Below are 20507 nucleotides of genomic sequence, written 5' to 3' on the forward strand. Positions count from 1 at the left end.
GTATCTTAAGATGTCATTGCCATATTTAAGGTCATGTAGGTTTTCTCTTAGGTTATCTTTTAGGATTCTTAAAATTTTGTGTTTTACATTTTGGTTTATGATCCATTTTGAATTAGTTTATGTGGAAGTTGGAAGGTCTGTGCCTAGAGTCATTTTTTTTGCATGTGGATGTCCTGCTATTTCAGCACCGTTTGAGAAGACTCTCTGCTCTGATACTGTCCTTGCTTCTTTGTCAAAGATCAGTTGGCTCTATTTGAGTCTTATTTGTGGGCTCTCTAGTCTGTTCCCTTGACCTATTAGTCCGTTCTTGTAACAGTACTACACCGTTTTGATTACTGTAGCTTTTTAAGAAAGTCTTGAACTTGGGCAGTGTCATCTCTCCAACTTTGTTCATTTTCAATAGGTGTTGACTATTCTGGATCTTTTTCGTCTCTATGTAGTCTTGAGAATGAGTTCAGCCATATTCACAAAATAACTTGCAGGGATTTTGATTATGCTTTCATTGAATCTGTAGATCAAGTTGGGAAGAACTGACATGTTAACTGTATTGAGTCTTCCTGTTCATGAACATTGACTACCTCTCCATTTATTTAGTTCTTTAATTTTTTTCATCAGTGTATTTTCATTTTCCTCATATAGATCTTGTATATATTAGATTTATAACTAAGTATGCACTTTTGGGAAGTGATAATGTAAATGATATTGTGTTTTCCACTTGTTCTTTGTTGATACATAGGAAAACTATTGAATTTTGTACTTTATCCTCATATTCTGCAGCTTATTAATTCCAGAAGTTTTTTGGGGATTCTTTGACATTTTCTACCTAGATGATCATGTCATTTGTGAACAAAGATAGTTTTATTTCTTTCTCTCAAATCTATATTGCGTTCACTAGGAATTCCAGTAAGATGCCGAAAAGGATTGATGACAGTAGACATCTTTTCCTTGTTTCTTATCTTAGTGCGAAAGTTTCTAATTTAAGTTGAGAAAGTTCTCTTTTATTTGCTAGTTCACTGAGAGTTTTTATCATGAATGGGTGGTGATGTTCAGTCACTGAGTCATGTTCGACCCTTTTCAACTCCATGAACTGCAGCATGCCAGGCTTCCCTGTCCTTCACTATTTGCTGGAGTTTACTCAGATTCATGTCCATTGAGTTGGTGCTGTTATCTAACCATCTCATCCTCTGCTGCCCCCTTCTTTTGCCCAGCATCAGGGGCTTTTCCATCTTCAGCTCTTCACGTCAGGTGTCCAAAGTATTAGAGCTTCAGCATCAGTCCTTCCAATGAATATTCAGGGTTGATTTCCTTTAGGATTGACTGGTTTGATCTCCTTGCTGTCCAAGGGACTCTCAAGAGTCTTCTCCAGCACCAAAAATAGAAAGCATCAATTCTTTGGCACTCAGCCTCCTTTATGGTCCAACTCTCACATCTGTACGTGACTACTGGAAAAACTATAACTTTGACTTTTTGGACCTTTGTTGGCAAAGTGATGTCTCTGCTTTTTAATATGCTGTCTAGGTTTGTCATAGCTTTTCTTCCAACGAGCAAGCTTAATTTCATAGCTGCAGTCACTGTCCACAGTGATTTTGGAGCCCAGAAAATCTGTCACTGTTTCCACTTTTCCCCATCTGTTTACCACAAAGTGGTGGGACCGGATGCCATGATCTTAGTTTTTCGAATATTGAGTTTTAAGCCAGCTTTTCATGCTCCTCTTTCACCCTCATCAAGAGGTTCTTTAGTTCCTCTGCTCTCTGCCATTAGAATGGTATCATCTTCTTACCTGAGGCTATTGATATTTCTCCCAGCAGTCTTGATTCCAGTTGGTGATTCATCCCGCCCAGCATTTCTCGTGATGTACTCTGCGTAAAAATTAAATAAGCAGGGTGATAGTATCCAGCCTTGATGTGCTCCTTTCCAATTTTGAACCAGTCCGTTGTGTCATGTCTAGTTCTAATTGTTGTTTCTTGACCTGCATACAGGTTTCTCAGGAGGCAGGTAAGGTGGTCTGGTATTCCCATCTCTTTAATTTTCCACCGTTTGTTGTGATCCACACAGTCAAAGGCTTTAGTGTAGTCAGTGAAGCAGAAGTAGATGTGTTTCCGGAATTCTCTTGATTTTTCTAAGATCTAAAGGATGCTGGCAATTTGATCTCTGGTTCCTCTGCCTTTTCTAAATCCAGCTTCCATCTGGAAGTTCTTGGTTCATGTACTGTTGAAGCCTAGCTTGAAAGATTTTGAGCATTACCTTGCTAGCATGTGGTCCTTCCTGGTGGCTCAGATGGTAAAGAATCTGCCTGCAGTGCAAAAGACCTGCGTTCAATCCCTGGGTCGGGAAGATCCCCTGGAGAGGGGAATGGCTACCCACTCCAGTGTTCTTGCCTGGAGAATTCCATGGACAGAGGAGCCTGGTGGGCTACAGTCCTTGGGGTCGCAGAGTCAGACAGGACTGAATGGTTAACACTTTTCATACTTTTTGCTAGTATGTGAAATGAGCGCAGTTGTATGATAGTTTGAACATTCTTTGGCATTGCCTTTCTTTGGGATTAGAATGAAAACTGACCTTTTCCAGTCCAGTGGCCACTACTGAATTTTCCAAATTTGCTGACCTATTAAGAGCAGCACTTTAACAGCATCATCTTTTAGGATTTTAAATAACTCCGCTGGAATTCCATTACCACTACTAGCTTTGTTCCTAGTAATACTTCCTAAAGCCCACTTGACTTTACACTCTAGGATGTCTGGCTCTTGGTGCGTGACCACACCAGTGTGGTTATCTGGGTCATTAAGACCTTTTTTGTATAGTTCCTATGTATATTCTTGTCACCTCTTCTTAACTTCTTTTAGGTTCTTACCATTTCTTGCCCATTTCTGGTTTTGATCTTTAGTGTCTCTTTTTGCTTTTTTATTAGAATTTTGATTTCTCTGCTTACATTGCACGTCTGTTCTTACCATAGCCTACCAGGCTCCTCTGCCATGGAATTCTCCAGGCAAGAATACTGGAGTGGGTGGCCATTTCCTCCTCTAGGAGATCTTCCCAACCCAGGGGTTGAACCTGAGTCTCCTGCACTGAAGGCAGATTCTTTACCACTGAGCCACCTGGGAAGCCCACATGTTGTCTACTTTATTTATTAGAATTCTTAGCATGTTAATCATAGTTATAAATTCCCAATCTGGTAATTTCAACATTCCAGTATGATAATTTTGATGGTTGCTCTGTCTTCAAGTTGTGGAGGGTTTTTTTTGCCTTTTAGTATGTGTTGTAATTTTTTATGGCTAGTTGGACAGGATGTGTTAGGTAAAAGGAAGTGCTTTATATAATAGGCTTTTAATAATGTTGTGGTAAGGCTTGGATGTGAGGGAAAGGGAACTGTTCTTTTAGTTTTATGATTAGTTCTCAGTTTTTAAATGAGTCTGTGCCTCCGGACTGTGAACTTCACAGGTGCTTCTCATATCCCTTCTTGCCCCCTTAAGTTGGACAGGATTGGCTCTGGTAGGCTGCAGTTGGGTAATTTCCCATTCCCCAGGTCAGTTAGGCTCTGATAAAACCCCACCAAGTTAGACTCTGGTTGACTCCTTTGTCTCTAGAGATTAGGCTTTGTTGTTAAAAGTAACAGAGACCACCCCTCTGAGCCACCTGCACCCCAGGATTTTTCTCATGAGCTGATCTGGTCTAGCTCCTAGAGGAAAACTTACAGAAATGTGGGAGCCCCCCTATAACTGGGCATCCCTGGAGTTTTAAACTCAGGCTGTCTTACACTGAGCGTCCAGCAATTTGTCAGTTACAGTTAAGGTTTTTCTACCCTGGTGCACTGGTTCCCAAGGTGGAGTCTTTTGTCAGTTACTGCTCCGTTAAACCATGATCCCCTGTATTTACCTGTTTCAGCAGTTTGCACTGTCTCTTATGGATTCAAAATAATTATTGATTTTTCAGTCTGTTTAACTCTTTACTTGTTAGGACCTAGTGGCTGTTTCTAAGCTCCTTACATTTGCTACTGAAAATTTGCCTTATTTCAATGTTAAAATCCAAGTTTGGCCGAAGTACATCCTAGCCCAATACTTTTACTTTATTTTTCTCACTTGATTCATATTCCACTAATAGTTACTATGGAATCCCCACAGTCATGAGCTCCCCTTGACTTCTTTATGGGCAAGTTAGTCCTTTGCTATTTTCTAAGGGTTGTTAACAGGTGGAGTGGATGTTACTCAGGCAGCTTACAGGTTTTTCTTTCTTCCTATTGAGAGAAAATGTTTTTCAGTTTATACTTTTTGCTGTAGTGTGTGTATCTATATATATTGCAGTTGCAGGTAGTGGATGCCATCTATAATACATGATTCTCCAGTCACTGTCTAATCATCTTGATTACCCCATACGTGTTTTAAACATTTCAACACCAGTATTTTTAAAAAATTATTTTATTGAAGTACAGTTGGTTTACAGTGTCTTACTAATTTCTGCTGTACAGCAAAGCAATTCAGTTACAAATATATTCTTTTTTTGTATTCTTTTCCATTGTGTTTTATCACAGGACATTGAATATATAGTGTTTTATAGTGGTACTGTGGTGTTTTGGAGAAGGAAATGGCAACCCACTCCAGTGTTCTTGCCTGGAGAATCCTAGGGACGGCGGAGCCTGGTGAGCTGCCGTCTATGGGGTCGCACAGAGTCGGACACGACTGAAGCGACTTAGCATAGCATAGCATGGCACTGTGGTGTTTATCCATGCTGTATATAATAATTTGCTTCTGCTAATCCCAAACTGCCAATCCATGCCTCCAATATCCCACTGTCCCCTTGGCAACCACAGTCTGTTTTATATGTCTGTGAGTCTGTTTCCGTTTTGTGAATAAGTTCATTTGTGTCATATTTTAGATTCCTTATGTAAGTGATATCTTATGGTATTTGTCTTTCTCTTTCTGACTTTACTTAGTGTGGTAGTCTCTGGGTCCATTCATGTTGCGGCAGATGGCATTATTCTGTTTTTTAATGGCTGAGTGGTATTCCATTGTATATATGTACCACATTTTCTTTATCCATTCATCTGTCATTCGATGTTTAGATTGTTTGCATATCTTGGCTATTATGAATAGTGCTGCTGTGATGATCTTAGGGTGCATGTATCTTTCTGGATTATAGTTTTGTATAGATATATACTCAGAAGTGGGATTGCTGGATCTTGTGGCAACTCTGTTTTTAGTTTTTTTGAGGAACCTCCGTGTTGTTTTTCATGGTGGCTGCACTAATTTACATTCCCACCAATAGCATAGGAGGGTTCTCTTTTCTCCCACATTCTTTCCAGCATTTGTTGTTTGTCGACCTTTTATTGATGGCTATTCTGACCAGTGTGAGGTGGTATCTCATTGTGGTTTTGATTTGCATTTCTCTAATAATTAGTGATGCTGAGTATCTTTTCATGTCCCTCTTGGCCATCTGTATGTCATCTTTGGAGAAATGTCTATTTAGATCTACTGTCTGTCTTTCGATTGGGTTGCTTGTTTTTGTTACTGAGTTGTATGAGCTGTTTGTATGTTTTGGAAATTAAGCGCTTTTTGGTCACATCATTTGCAAATATTTTCTGTAGAGACAACCAGTCTGTAGGTTGTCTTTTTGTTTTATTTATAGTTTCCTTTGCTGTACAAAAGCTTTTAAGTTTGATTAGATCCCATTTGTTTATTTTTGCTTTTATTTCTATTGCTTTAGACTGATGTAATAAAACACTGATAGGATTTATGTCCTAGAATGTAATGCCTGTGTTCTCTTCTAGGAGTTTTATGGCAGCACCACTATTTTCACCCTCATTATCCAAAAGCAGTTTAATCTATCCTTGGGTGATAGAGAACTTAACTTTTAAAATTACTTTGGATGCCAGGGTGAGAAGGAGTTTGTTAGCTGAAGGAATCGTGTATTTCTTACAGATAGTAGTTTTTGGTGTTACGTGTTGTTCAGTTGCTCTTTTGTGTCCGACTCTTTGCAGCCCCATGGACTGCAGCATACCAGGCTTGCCTGTACTTCCATCTCTTGCAGTTGACTCAAACTCATGTCCACTGAGTCAGTGATGCAATCTAACCATCTCATCCTCTGTCATCTCCTTTTCCTCTTGCCTTCAACCTTTCCCAGCATTAGGGCCTTTTTCCAGTGAGTCAGTTCTTCACATCAGGTGAACAAAGTATTGGAGCTTCAGCTTCAGCATCAGTCCTTCCAATGAATATTCAGGACTGATTTCCTTTAGGCTTGACTGTTTTGATCTCCTTGCTGTTTAAGGGACTCTCAAGAATCTTCTCCAGCACCACAATTGAAGGCATCAGTTCTTTGGTGTTCAGCCTTTTTTATTGTCCAGTTCTCACATCTGTACATGACTACTGGAAAAACCATAGGTTTGACTATGTGGACCTTTGTAGGCAAAGTATTGTCTCTGCTTTTTAATACACTGTCTAGGTTTGTCATAGCTTTTCTTCCAAGGAGCAAGCGTCTTTTTTTTAAGTTCATGGCTGCAGTCACCATCAGCAATGATTTTGGAGCCCAAGAAAGTAAAATCTGTCACTGTTTCCCCATCTAAATCTTAAGATTCTGATCTTAAAGAGTTAAGAAAAGGTTCAGATTTATGAATGCATAAATATCTGTTACTGAAGAGGAAAAAACCAACTTGATGTGCATGCTCCAAGAAATAGCATTATCTTCTACCTGAAAATGGTATTTAGCTATATGCAGACTTTGTCTTCAGATGCTTGATTTGGGAGCTCAGATTATTTTGAGGCAGGGCTTGTGGTGAGAACTCTTAGGATTTACTCTCTCAGTGACTTTAATATGTAACATATAGCAATGTTAATTATATCAATCATGTTGTGCATTATAAACCTAGTACTTACTTATTTTATAATGGAATTTTATACTTTTCTACCACCATCATCCAGTTTCCCATTTTCCTGCCTCCAGTAACCACAAGCCTGACCTCTTTTTCTGAGTGTATATTGAAGTATAATCGACCTGTAACACTGTCATTCTGGTGTGTAGCATAGGGTGATTTGGTATTTGTGTACATTACAAAGTGATCACCATGATAAATCTGTTACATTTGTCATAATGTAACTTTACATTTTGTATATATTGCATTAATAATGTATTAATATATACTACATTATTATTGGCAGTATTTCCTGCACTGTACATTTTTATTCCTGGGACTCATTTACTTTGTGACTAGAAGTTTGTACGTTTTAATTTTCCTCACCTATTTCATTCATTACCTTTACTTGTTCTCCTCTGGTAGCTATCTAGTTCTCTAGATCTATGACTCTTGTTTCCATTCATTTCTTTTCTTTTTTTTAAGATTCCACGTATAAGTGAAATCAAAATATTTGTCTTTTTACGTCTGACTTATTTCACTTAGCACAATATCCTCTAGGTCTATCCATGTTATTGCAAATGGCAAGATTTCATTCTTTTTTTTTTGTGGCTAATATTCATCTATCATGTTTTTTATCCATTCACCTATTGATGGACACTTAAATTGTTTACATATCTTAGTTATTGTGAATAATGCTGCTGTGAACATAGATGTGCATATGTCTTTTTGAATTAGAGTTTTTAGTTTCTTTGGAAAAGTATCCAGAAGTGGACTTGCTTGGCAGTTGCTATGGCAGTTTTATCTTTAATTTCATGAAGAACCTCAATACTCTTTTCCATAGTGGCTACACCAGCTTACATGCCCACCAGCAATGCCTGAGGATTCCCTTTTCTCCACATTCTCTCCAGCACTGATTCAGTTCAGTTCAGTCGCTCAGTCATGTCCGACTCTTTGCGACCCCGTGAATCGCAGCACGCCAGGCCTCCCTGTCCATCACCAACTCCTGGAGTCTACCCAATCTCATGCCCATCGAGTCGGTGATGCCATCCAACCATCTCATCCTCTGTTGTCCCCTTCTCCTCCTGCCCCCAGTCTATCTCAGCATCAGGGTCTTTTCCAATGAGTCAACTCTTCACATGAAGTGGCCAAAGTATTGGAGTTTCAGCTTCAACATCAGTCCTTCCAATGAACACCCAGGGCTGATCTCCTTTAGGATGGACTGGTTGGATCTCCTTGCAGTCCAAGGGACTCTCAAGAGTCTTCTCCAACACCACACTTCAAAAGCATCAATTCTATGGCGCTCAGCTTTCTTAACAGTCCAACTCTCACATCCATACATGACCACTGGAAAAACCATAGCCTTGACTAGACGGACCTTTGTTGGCAAAGTAATGTCTCTGCTTTTTAATATGTTATCTAGGTTGGTCATAACTTTCCTTCCAAGGAGTAAGTGTCTTTTAATTTCATGGCTACAGTCACCATCTGCAGTGATTTTGGAGCCCCCCCAAAATAAAGTCTGACACTGTTTCCACTGTTTCCCCATCTATTTCCCATGAAGTGATGAACTATAGATGCCATGATCTTCGTTTTCTGAATGTTGAGTTTTAAGCCAACTTTTTCACTCTCCTCTCTCACTTTCATCAAGAGGCTTTTTAGTTCTTCTTCACTTTCTGCCATAAGGGTGGTGTCATCTGCATATCTGAGGTTATTGATATTTCTCCCAGCAATCTTGATTCCAGCTTGTGCTTCTTCCAGCCCAGCGTTTCTCATGATGTACTCTGTATATAAGTTAAATAAGCAGGGTGACAATATACAGCCTTGACGTTCTCCTTTCCCCTATTTGGAACCAGTCTGTTGTTCCATGTCCAGTTCTAACTGTTGCTTCCTGACCTGCATACAGATTTCTCAAGAGGCAGGTCAGGTGGTCTGGTATTCCCATCTCTCTATTTTCCACAGTTTATTGTGATCCACACAGTCAAGGCTTTGGCATAGTCAATAAAGCAGAAATAGATGTTTTTGTGTAACTCGCTTGCTTTTTCGATGATCCAGCGGATGTTGGCAATTTGATCTCTGGTTCTTCTGCCTTTTCTAAAACTAGCTTGAACATCTGGAAATTCACTGTTCACATATTGTTGAAGCCTGGCTTGGAGAATTTTGAGCATTACTTTACTAGTGTGTGAGATGAGTGCAATTGTGCGGTAATTTGAGCATTCTTCTTTGACATTGCCTTTCTTTGGGATTGGAATGAAAACTGACCTTTTCCAGTCCTGTGGCCACTGCTGAGTTTCCCAAGTTTGCTGGCATATTGAGTGCAGCACTTTCACAGCATCATCTTTTATGATTTGAAATAGCTCAACTGGAATTCCATCACCTCCACTAGCTTTGTTAGCAGTGATGCTTTCTAAGGCCCACTTCACTTCATATTCCAGGATGTCTGGCTCTAGGTGAGTGATCACACCATCATGACTATCTGAGTCATGAGGATCTTTTTTGTATAGTTCTTCTGTGTATTCTTGCCACCTCTTGTTAATATCTTCTGCTTCTATTGAATCCATACCATTTCTGTCCTTTATCGAGCCCATCTTTGCATGAAATGTTCCCTTAGTATCTCTAATTTTCTTGAAGAGCTCTCTAGTCTTTCCCATTCTGTTGTTTTCCTCTATTTCTTTGCACTGATCGCTGAGGAAGGCTCTCTTATCTCTCCTTGCTATTCTTTGGAACTCTGCATTCAAATGGGAATATATTTTCTTTTCTCCTTTGCTTTTCGCTTCTCTTCTTTTCACAGCTATTTGTAAGGCCTCCTCAGACAGCCATTTTGCTTTTTTGCATTTCTTTTCCATGGGGATGGTCTTGATCCCTGTTTCCTGAACGGTGTCACGAACCTCTGTTCATAGTTCATCAGGCCCTCTGTCTATTGGATCTAGTCCCTTAAATCTATTTCTCACTTCCACTGTATAATCATTAGGGATTTGATTTAGGTCCTACTTGAATGGTCTAATGGTTTTCCCTACTTCCTTCAATTTAAGTCTGAATTTGGCAATAAGGAGTTCATGATCTGAGCCATAGCCAGCACTGATTATCTGTTGTCTTTTTGATAATACCATTTTGACAAGTGAGGTGATAGCTCATTGTCTCTCTCTCTTTAGTCGCTAAGTCATGTCCGACTCTTGCGACACCATGGACTGTAGCCTGCCAGGCTCCTCTGTCCTTGGGATTCTCCAGGCAAGAATACTGGAGTGGTTTGCCATTTCCTTCTCCAGGGGATCTTCCAAACCTGGGAATTGAACCTAGGTCTCCTGAATTGCAGGCAGATTCTTTACCTCCTGAGCTTTGAGGGAAGCTCTTAGCTCATTGTGGTTTTATTTATTTATGGTTGCACTGGGTCTTTGTTGCTGTGCGAGGGCTTTCTCTAGTTGCAGTGAGTGGGGGTTACTCTCTGGTTGTAGTGCACAGGCTTTTCATTGCTATGCCTTCTCTTGTTGAGGATTTTTTCATTTATGTTCATAAGTGATACTGGTCTGTAGTTTTGTTTTGTTTTTTTAACGGCCCAGGTCCTTATTTTTACACCCATCAGGTCATGAATTCATAGGGAATGGGCTCCAACAGTTTGGGTTCCTTTCCATTGGTCCTCACGAAGTGTGCTTCTCTGGTGGAGCAGGCTGGCGCTTCAGCTGAACCCAAGTCCCTTTCTCTTTGGCTTCCTTCTTTTTCTGATCATTTTCCTTCATGTGTTTCAGGAAGCTTTCTCGGCTCTTAGAGTGTTTAATATGCTCAATACGCACGTTAATTCTCTTGGCAAGAATCTTGCCCTTAACTTGTTTGTTTACAATGATGCCAACAGCATGCTGGTTAACACTGTAGACTCTCCCAGTTTTGCCATGGTAACATTTGTGGGGCATTCCTTTTTGAACAGTACCCGTTCCCTTGATATCTACAGTATCACCCTTTTTGTAGATTCGCATGTATGTGGCCAAAGGAACAACTCCATGTTTTCTAAAAGACCTCGAGAACATGTAGCGGGTGCCCCTCCTCTTTCCCTTTGTGTTGATCATTTTGGTGAATTACTGGAAGATGGCGGTTCTGGCTGAAAAGTGCTCCGTAGGGTTCTTTTTTTTTGGAGGTAGTGATGTCTTTGATTTTGGTATCAGGGTAATGCTGATGTAGTAGAAGTTCAGATGCATTCTTTGCTCATAGATGTTTTGGAATGTTTCGAGAGAAGTAGTTGTTAATTGTCTAAATGTTCTGTAGGATTCACCTGTGAAGCCATCTGGTCGTGGACTTTAATTTCTTGGGAGTCTTCTAAATTACTGAATCAGTTGTATCATTGGTACAGTAAGTCGCCTACATACAAACCAGTAAGTTGTAAACTTTCAAAGATGCAACTGTGTGTTCTGTATCTGATGTGAGTGAAGTTGCAGCTTACCCTCCATCTTCTATTGCTGAAAATCTTTCAGCTCTGCCATCTTATACCTCTCTCCCTCCTCTAGTCCATAACTCTTCTTACCTGTTCACTCGATGCTAGCCCCTGTATGCCAGCTGTTTTACTGTACTACTGTACTTTTCAAGGTACTGTACTGTAACGTTCAAACTGTTTTACTTTTTTGTTTTTTAATGTATTCAGTCCAGTCCAGTCGCTCAGTTGTGTCCGACTCTTTGTGATTCCACGGACTGTATAGCTATGCCAGGCTTCCCTGTCCATCACCAGCTCTCGAAGCTTGCTTAAATTCACGTCCGTAGAGTCAGTGATGCCATCCAACCATCTCATCCTCTGTCGTCCCCTTCTCCTCCTGCCCTCAATCTTTCCCAGAATCAGTGTCTTTTCGAATGAGTCAGTTCTTTGCATCAGGTGGCCAAAGGATTGGAGCTTCAGCTTCAGCATCAGTCCTTCCAATGAATATTCAGGACTGATTTCCTTTAGGATTAACTGGTTTGATCTCCTTGCAGTCCAAGGGACTCTCAAGAGTCTTCTCCAACACCACAGTTCAAAAGCATCAATGCTTCGGCCCTCAACTTTCTTCGTAGTCCAACTCTCACATCCATACATGACTACTGGGAAAACCATAGTTTTGATTAGACGGATCTTTGTCTGCAAAGGAACGTCTCTGCTTTTTAATATGCTGTCTAGGTTTGTCATTGCTTTTCTTCCAAGGAGCAAGTGTCTTTTGACTTCATGGCTGCAGTCACCATCTGCAGTGATTTTGGAGCTCAAGAAAATAAAGTCTGTCACTGTTTCCATTGTTTCCCCATCTATTTGCCTTGAAGTGATGGAACATGAAAAGTATTATAAACCTATTACAGTACAGTACTATATAGCCAGTTGTGTTAGTTGGGTACTTAGGCTAGTTTTGTTGAATGAATTGGACTTAAGAACATGCTCTTAGAACAGAACTGGTTTGTATGTAGGGGACTTACTGTAATTGGTCTCTGTTTATATTTTGTATTTCTTCCTGATTCAGTCTTGGGAGGTTGTACTAGGTGATTATTTCTAGAAGATTATACAATTCTCCTAGGTTGCCCATTTTATTGGCATATAATTATAATTGCATATAAATGTAATCTCTTTATGATCCTTTATATTTCTCTGGTGTCAGGTATTACTTCTCTTTTATTTTTATTTTTTTGGATCCTCTCTTTTTCTTGATGAGCCTGGCTAAGGTTTGTTGATTTGGTGTATCTTTTCAAAGAATCAGCTCTTCCGTTTTCATCCTTATTTTGTTTTAAAAAAGGAAGTTGCATATTTCATGTATGTTGTGTATTGTACAATGTATGGAAATATAGCTGGCCCCTTATATTAATTTTGTATCCTGTAGCCTTGCTGAATTTGTTAACTGGCTCTGTGTATGTGTGTGTGTATTATTTAGAATTTTCTGCATGTAAGATCATATCATCTACAATAGAGATAACTTTTTCTTTCCCAATTTCAATTAATATTATTTTTTTCTTATCTAATTGTTTTAGTTACAACTTGCAGTACTATGTTAAATAGACATGGTGAAAGTGGGAGCATTTTGGTTTTAATTTGCACTTTTTCAAGTGCATTTTCATAATTTACTCAGAAAGGATGTATGGGATGTAGAATTTTAGAATGTTTAAATAAAATCACTTCGGAGGAAGGTAGTAATCTCCTTCACTGCTCAACAATTTCCTTGTTACGTGTTGAATAATAGCTTTATTAGTATTTTTAATAGCTTTCTTACGCCCTCACACTTTATAAGTATTTTGGTTGAAGGTAGAGTTCTTTGCTGAAAATGTGTTTTCAGGTTCCAGTTTCCTGTTGAGAAGTTTGATTCCCGGTGGTTTGGAGGCTCTTAAGATCTTTTGTTGATCTCTCATATTATGAAATTTCACAATGATGAGCCTCTGTATTGGTGTGGTTCTTCTCATCATTGTGAGAAAACATATTTTTTTCAAAACAAGAAATTTCATGTTCTTTGGTCCTAGGAACATTGAAGTATATTTCTCTGAAAACGTTTTCACTTTCATGTTTGTTTTCTTTTTTTAAAAAAAAACCTTGATAGTTGACAGATTATCTTATATAATCAGTCTTTTATCTTTTTGCTCTTTGTTATATAAGATTTCCTTGATTTAGCTTCTAACTTACTGGTGTTTTTATTGTAGATATCATATTTCAGTTTCCAGAAGCTCTTTTGTTTTCCACTCTACATTCCCTTTTCCAATGGTTTTCTTTTTCCTGTTTACTCTAATTACCAGTTTCATGGGAGGCATTATGTTATGGGTTTATCTAATGTGCACCTTTATATGTCTTAGTATCAATTAAGTTAAATGACATAATATTGTCTATTTGTCTGTCTTTTGCATTGATTTATGAATTCCCTGAATGTGTGGACTGTGCTTTATTTATTTTGGTAAATCCTTCTGCCCGACAAAATGCATCTGGAACATTATAGGAGCTCAGTAAGTGTTGCCTGAATGGGTTTATCCATAGCACTAAAAAGCTGTTCTAGTGTGTTTCAGAATGGCTGGTATGCATTATATTTATTTGTTACATTGATTGTGTATGCCAACAAAAAAGTAGTTCTTTAGATTAATTGATGTGTACAAATTTGTTTTGCTGTATTAGATAATCTTGTAGCAAATTTTTTGTATAGCACCTTCTTAGAAGTATGAAACTTCAGGATTGTGTACAAAATCCTTCTGCCAAGAAAAAAATTCATGCTTTATGTATAAAGGTTTTATTGGAAGATAAGGAGAGATTCTTTCTGACAACTTCTGTAATTTACCAGATTTAATATCCTGGGAAGAAGTGAAAGCAATTATTTTGGTAGCAGCCAAGATTTAGCTTCCCAAGTTTCTTAGCTCCTGCAGACATAATTGAAGTCATGTGGCTAAATGAAAAAAAGAGATTATTTACTGCATGTTGGAAGTTCATTCTGTGAAATATGAAGATAATGAAAGAACTGTCATTAAGTGTGTGAATCCTAAATTACTTGATAGAGAACGACATTTATATATATAAATATACATAAAAACTGAGATTAATAGGGAAAGGGCAAAAGAGACATCATGGTTTGCGTAACCTTTAAAAACAAGTAAAGTAGGGAATTCCCTGGCAGTTGAGTGGTTAGGACTCCGTGCTTCCACCTCTGAGGGCCTGGGTTCAATTCCTGGTTGGGGAACTAAGATCCCACAAGCTGTGCAGTGTGGTCAAAAAATAAAAAATAGGTAAATGGGATTGTGCTGTTGGCAAAACTATAAATTTAGTAAAAATAAGTGAGTTGTCACATAAAATGGGTGGGATTTATGTATGTAATTTACATAATAAAGCCATTTAAAAAAAAAAAAACAGATAAAGAAATAGCTGTTTTCTCCAGTTAAGTGAAAATTTTGAAAGGGGGAAGCTATTTTAGCTTTTACATTTAAATCTAGCCTATCTTGGTTTATTTTTTGTGTATGGCATGAAGTTGGGGGTCAAGGCTCGTATTTTTCCATGCAGATACCTATGTGTTCTAACATCATATTGAAAATATACCTCATTAAAATGCACTGGTGCCTTGGAAAATGAGGTTACTATATATATGAGTGAGTATTTTTGGACTATTTTTATTCGATTTTTTTGTCTGTTCTTTTGCCAGTAGTATACAGTCTTGATGACACTATAATAAATGTTTGATAGTGTAAACTTCAAAACTACCATAGTATGTAGAAATACAGTTGATTTTTGTACCTTGATCTTGTATTTGATGACCTTGCTGAATTCACTTATTGGTTTGTAGTATTTAGGATTTTCTGCATACACAATTACGATGTCTGTGAAATAGTGTCTGTGAACAAAGTTAGTTTTACTTCTTCCTTTACAGTCTTTATTATTATTCTCTTTCTTTCTTACCTTACTGCACAGTTTAACTTCTAGTACTCTTATTGAAACTAAATTTTGAGAATCGTCATTCTCATGTCTCCTAATTTTAGAGAAAATCATTCAGTATTTTTTAATTGGCTGTTATCGAGTTGGTTTTAGCTGTTCTTGTAATGCTCTGTATCACATTGAGAAGTTTCCTTCCAGTCCTAATTTCTTAAGTGTTGTTATGAATGAATGTTGAATATTTATCAAATGACTTCTTGTATCCATTGAGATTTTGTTTTTCTCCCCGTTTTTTGTTAATATGGATAGTTAATTTGATTTTTTTTTTTTAATGGTGGGGTGGGGGCTGTGTGGGAATGAGGGCTAGAAATGTTCTAACATCTTTGCATTCTTGGGATAAATACTACTTGGTTTAAAGAACATTGTTTTTAATATTGGATTCAGCTCACTGATATTTCACTGAGGATTTTCCTCTGAATTCATGAAGGATATTTTTATTTCTGATACTTTGGATTCAGGGATTTGTTTCCTTCAAAGCTGTAAAGTGTTGGATTCTCCAGTATTTTCTAAGTTTGTGCAAGATTGGAATGTTTTCACTATGTCTTTGCTAGACTTGAGGGAAGCCAAGGAGTTTTTCTTTGTTGGCAAGTTTCAGCTCATAAATTCAATTTCTCTCTTCTCTATTTCATGGAACTTTTTCCTCTTAGCACCTATTCCTTCTTTCTGCTTGCTTTTGTTTTTATTTATTTATTTATTTGACTGCTCTGGGTCTTAGTTGTGGCATGCAGGATCTAGTTCCCTGAGCAGGGATTGAACCAAGCCCCCCTGCATTGGAAGTCTGCAGTCTTAGCCACTGGACCACCAGGGAGTTCCTTTGCTTTTGTTTTAATTTGCCTACTCCAGTGGTTGACAGACTTAGGACCTGTGGACCACACCTAGCCTGCCATTTTTTGGGTGGTGTTGTTATGGCCTGCAAACTAAAAATATGGTTACTATATTTTTTAATGATTGTGAGGGAAAAACAAATAAAAGTAATATTTGTCACGTGAAAATTATGTAAAATTCAAATTTCAATGTCCATTTGTTGGGACACAACTATGTTCACTTGTTTATGTATTGTCTTGTGGCTTCTTTTATGCTATGGCAGTAGAGTTGAGTAAAGGTTATACAAACTTCAGAGACTAAAATTTTTACATCTAGCCCTTTATAAAGTTTATCAATCCCCAAGATACTGATTTTTTGAAAAATTTATTTGGCTGTGCATAGCATTTTGTCTTGGTATTTTCTGTCATCTATTCTTTGGTTATCTTACCCTGTTTTCATTTGGTTTGAATTAAAAAAATTCCATCCATGTGGCCTGTTGGGTTTTTTTAGCTATGTCTCTGTAAGTTTTTTTTTTTTTTAGTGTTTATATTAGTCTACTTAGGTTGACATAATAAAATACCGTAAACTGAGTGACTTAAACAATGAAAATTTATTTTTTCATGTTTCTGGAGTCTATAAAGTCCAAGTAATGGTTTTGATAAGGTTCAGTTTTGTTGAGAGCTCTTATCCTGACCTGTAGACAGCTGCTTTCTAGCATTGTCCTCATGTAGAAAAGAGAGAGGTGACCTTTATGACCTCATTTAACCTTAATTACTTCCTCAAGACCATATCTCTGTGTACAGTCACTGGGGGTTAGGGCTTCAGTTTATGAATTTGGGAGGGAACACAGTGCATTCTCTAGCAGTGGTTATGGAGATAGGTATGTGCATTCTTAATTTATCAAGTAGAATCAGATTAATATTGTAACAGTTCATGACCAGCTAATGTCCTTGTTGTTCATGTCCTTAGATTTATGTTATAAACCGCTCCCCCCCAAATATTGTTACTTTATTTGCTTTAAACAGTAGTCATTTAAATAAATGTAGGAAAAATAGTCTTTTATATTTAGTGGCATGTTTATTTTTTCTGGATCTTTTCATTCATTCCTGGATTCATTTGCATACTAGTTCATTTCCTATCAGTCTGAAGAACTTCCTTTAATATTTTTTTTAAACTTGGTTAAAAAAAAAAAAGATGTAATTCACTGCTATATAATTCACCCTTTAAAAGTGTTAAGTTCAGTGACTTCTGTGTATTTGCAAAATTGTATAGCCATGACTAGAGTCATTTTAAGAACATTTCATCACCGCAAAGAAAGAAACCCTGTGTCCTTGACTGATCACTCCTCATTTTCCTTCAGCTACTATTCCATCCCACCCAACCATATGCAGCCACCAGTCTCTCTTTTGTCTCTGGATTTGCCCGTTCCGGATATTACATGTAAACAGAATCATGTAATGTGTGGTCTGCTGTGCCTTGCTTAGCATAAAGTTTTCAAGGTTCATGTCGTAGCATGTATCTGTACTTAATTTCTTTTATTACTGAATTGTATTCTGTTATGAAGAGTCGGACAGGACTGAGCGACGTCACTTTCAGTTTTCACTTTGTGCATTGGAGAAGGAAATGGCAACCCACTCCAGTATTCTTGCCGGGGGAATCTCAAGGACAGGGGAGCCTGGTGGGCTGCCGTCTATGGGGTCGCACAGAGTCGGACATGACTGAAGCAGCAGCATGTGGATCTACTACATTTTGTTTATCCATTTATTAGTTGACAGACATTAGGTTGTTTCTTTTTGACTATTATGAATAACATTGCCATGAACATTTGTGAAGTGTTTGTGTTGAATAAGTTTTGGTTGTTGATAAGCCCAACACTTCCCTCACTAAATTGTCTTGGCATCCATGAATTGAATTCAGTTGAAAATCAATTGAGGGACTTCCCTGGTGGTGTAGTGGTTGAAATTCCTCACTCTCAATGAAGGGGGCACTGGTTCGATCCCTGGTGTGAGAACTAAAATCCCACATGGCGCATGGTGTGGCCTTTAAAAAAGAAAAGAAAAAAGCAGTTGTTACAAATGTGGGCATTTATTGTTGGACTCTAAATTCTGTTTAGTTGATTGGTATGTTTAGCTTAATGTCGAGTACAGTAGCTTTATATAGGTTTTGAAATTGGGAAGTATGTGTCCCCATTTGTTTCTGTTTTTCAAGATACTTTGAGTTATTTTGGGGTCCCTTGCATTTCCATGTGAATTGTATAAGGTCAGCTTGTCTATTTCACAAAAATCCCAGGTAGGGCATTGATAGGGATTGTGTTGAATCTGTAGATCACTTTTGGGGAGTATTGCTGTCTCACCAATACTAAGTTGTCTAAGTATGTAACTGTGAAGTATTTATCCTTTATTTATTTATTTATTTAAAATTTATTTATTTTAGCTGGGGGCTAATTACTTTACAGTATTGTAGTGGTGCTTTTTTTAAAGGCTGGCTTTAATTTTGTTTTCTCCCCCCAACCGTTTTGTAGTTTTCTGTGTACGAGTCTTACAGTGTTTTGGTTCAGTTTATTAAGTAGTTTATTCTTGTTGATCTATTGTAAATAGGGTTGTCTTCTCAATTTCATTTTTGATGTTTGTTCCTAGTGTGTAGAAATACGATTATTTTGGTATGCGTTGATCTTGGATCCTGTGATCTTGTCAAACTCATTTATTCCCTTAGTTTTTTTTTTTTTTGTGTGTGTGTGTGGATTTCTTAGGATTTGCTGTTTTATATCCACAGAGTTTAGTATCTGTGGGGAGTTCTGGAACCAATTTCCCTCAGATACTGGGGGTGACTGTATACAAGATCATGTCATCCACAAATAGAGAATTTTTTTTTTTTTAACTTTTTTTCAATCTGGATGTCTTTTATTTCTTTTTCTTGCCTGATCACCCTAGCAGAACCTGTAATATGGTGGTGGTGGTGGTTTAGTTGCTAAGTTGTGTCCTACTCTTGTGACCCCATGGACTGTTACTCACCAGGCTTCTCTGTCCATGGTATTTCCCAGACAAGAATGCTGGAGTGGGTTGCCATTCCCTTCTCCAGGGGATCTTTCAGACCCAGGGATTGAAACCAGGTCTCCTGCATTACAGGTAGATTCTTTACCACTGAGCCACCAAGGAAGCCTGAACCTCTAGTATAATTACTAATTAGAGGTGGTGAAAACTAATATCCTTGTGTTGTTTTGGTCTAAGGAGGTAGTATTTTTTGTGACATGTGAATTCTTTCAGATGTCTGAAAATGTCTTTAGCTTTGAAGGCTTCTTTTAAACCTACAACATTACATTGACTCTTTAAATGCTTTATGATGGGTGTCATTCCATTGTCTTCTGTTTTATATTGTTTCCCACGAGTAGTTAGTGTGTTTTTACCATCCTTTTTCCTCTAGTCTGTTCTTTTTTCCTTCCCTGCTTGTATGGTTTTTCTCTTCATCTTTTTTCAGCTGCCTGATCTTTATGTGCCTAGGTATGACTTTTTTTTTTTTTTTTGATGTTGCTGAGCTTCTTGGATCTGTGGATTAAAATCTTTCACTTTGGAAATATTTTTGTTCAATTTCTCTTCAAATGTTTCTCCTGCCATTTTGGAGGTACTGCTACCAATATGTTAGATCATCGGCTGTGCCCCACAGGTCTCTGACATGTTTTGCTTTTTTCTCTGTCCTTCAGTCTAGATCTCCAACCCCCGAGCCACGGACCAGAAAAATTGTCTTCATGAAACAGGTCCCTGATGCCAAAAAGGTTGGGGACCACAAGTCAAGATGATTTACTTTAATAAATTTCCACTCACTTCAGTTTCTGAATGATTTACTTTAATAATCTTAGCTCACCTCAGTTTTAAGGGTAGGATTGAATTCCTCTTTCAGACAGGGCCCTGGAATCTTAAGTGCTGTGACACTAAGTTTCTATTTTCAGGCCAAGTTTCTGCATCACTGGAAATTCTGCAGAAGTCCCCTGGAGGATAATTGATGGTAGCAAGACTTGTTTTCTGTTGAAGGCAGGTTTTAGTCTGCCCATACTCAGGCATTAAAAGTTTGGTTTCTCTGTGTTCCAGCAAAGATTCTTTGCCTATAGCATCGTTTTTCTGTCTTCATTTGTACTTCAACCAATGTAAATGCCATGCAGGGTTGAAAGCATTAGTAGACTGTGATCACTTAGGGATGGCTGGTCCCTCTCTGGAATTCAGTTGATTTAGACTTACTTTGTACCCAGAGGTATTCAGTGGCTTTAAAGAAAGAATAGAATTTTAAATTTATTTAAGTGTTTTGTCACTTTATGTTCTTTGTGAACTTCTATATTCTAACTGGAAGTCCTCTATTGAAGAATTTTTGAGTGAGGTCAAGATCTCAAGTCAGTTTTTCAAGGGGCAAATAGCTACACATTGATCTAGTTGTTGCTTTTGCATATTTGAGGTAAATGAGTGACTTTGATTGGGTTAGTGAGTCGTGCTAACA

General features: G+C 38.0%; 1 protein-coding gene, 1 long non-coding RNA gene and 1 pseudogene across 27 annotated transcripts in view; 1 reads left to right on the forward strand and 2 right to left on the reverse strand.

Annotated features, from left to right (window-relative positions):
- MGA (MAX dimerization protein MGA) overlaps positions 1-20507 on the forward strand; it is a 140986-nt gene that overhangs the window by 58051 nt on the left and 62428 nt on the right. The window lies entirely within an intron of this gene.
- LOC145512967 (uncharacterized) lies at positions 1332-14657 on the reverse strand. The gene is made up of 2 exons (XR_014058939.1): positions 11876-14657; positions 1332-1429 (listed from the first exon to the last, which is right to left on the reverse strand). It is a non-coding gene; the product is annotated as an uncharacterized LOC145512967 (long non-coding RNA).
- Positions 10471-10893, reverse strand: LOC145512964 (large ribosomal subunit protein eL21 pseudogene; annotated as a pseudogene).

Source organism: Giraffa tippelskirchi, chromosome 7 (genome assembly GCF_054371585.1).
Source record: "Giraffa tippelskirchi isolate mGirTip1 chromosome 7, T2T-mGirTip1v1.2.pri, whole genome shotgun sequence".
Lineage (NCBI taxonomy): Eukaryota > Metazoa > Chordata > Mammalia > Artiodactyla > Giraffidae > Giraffa > Giraffa tippelskirchi.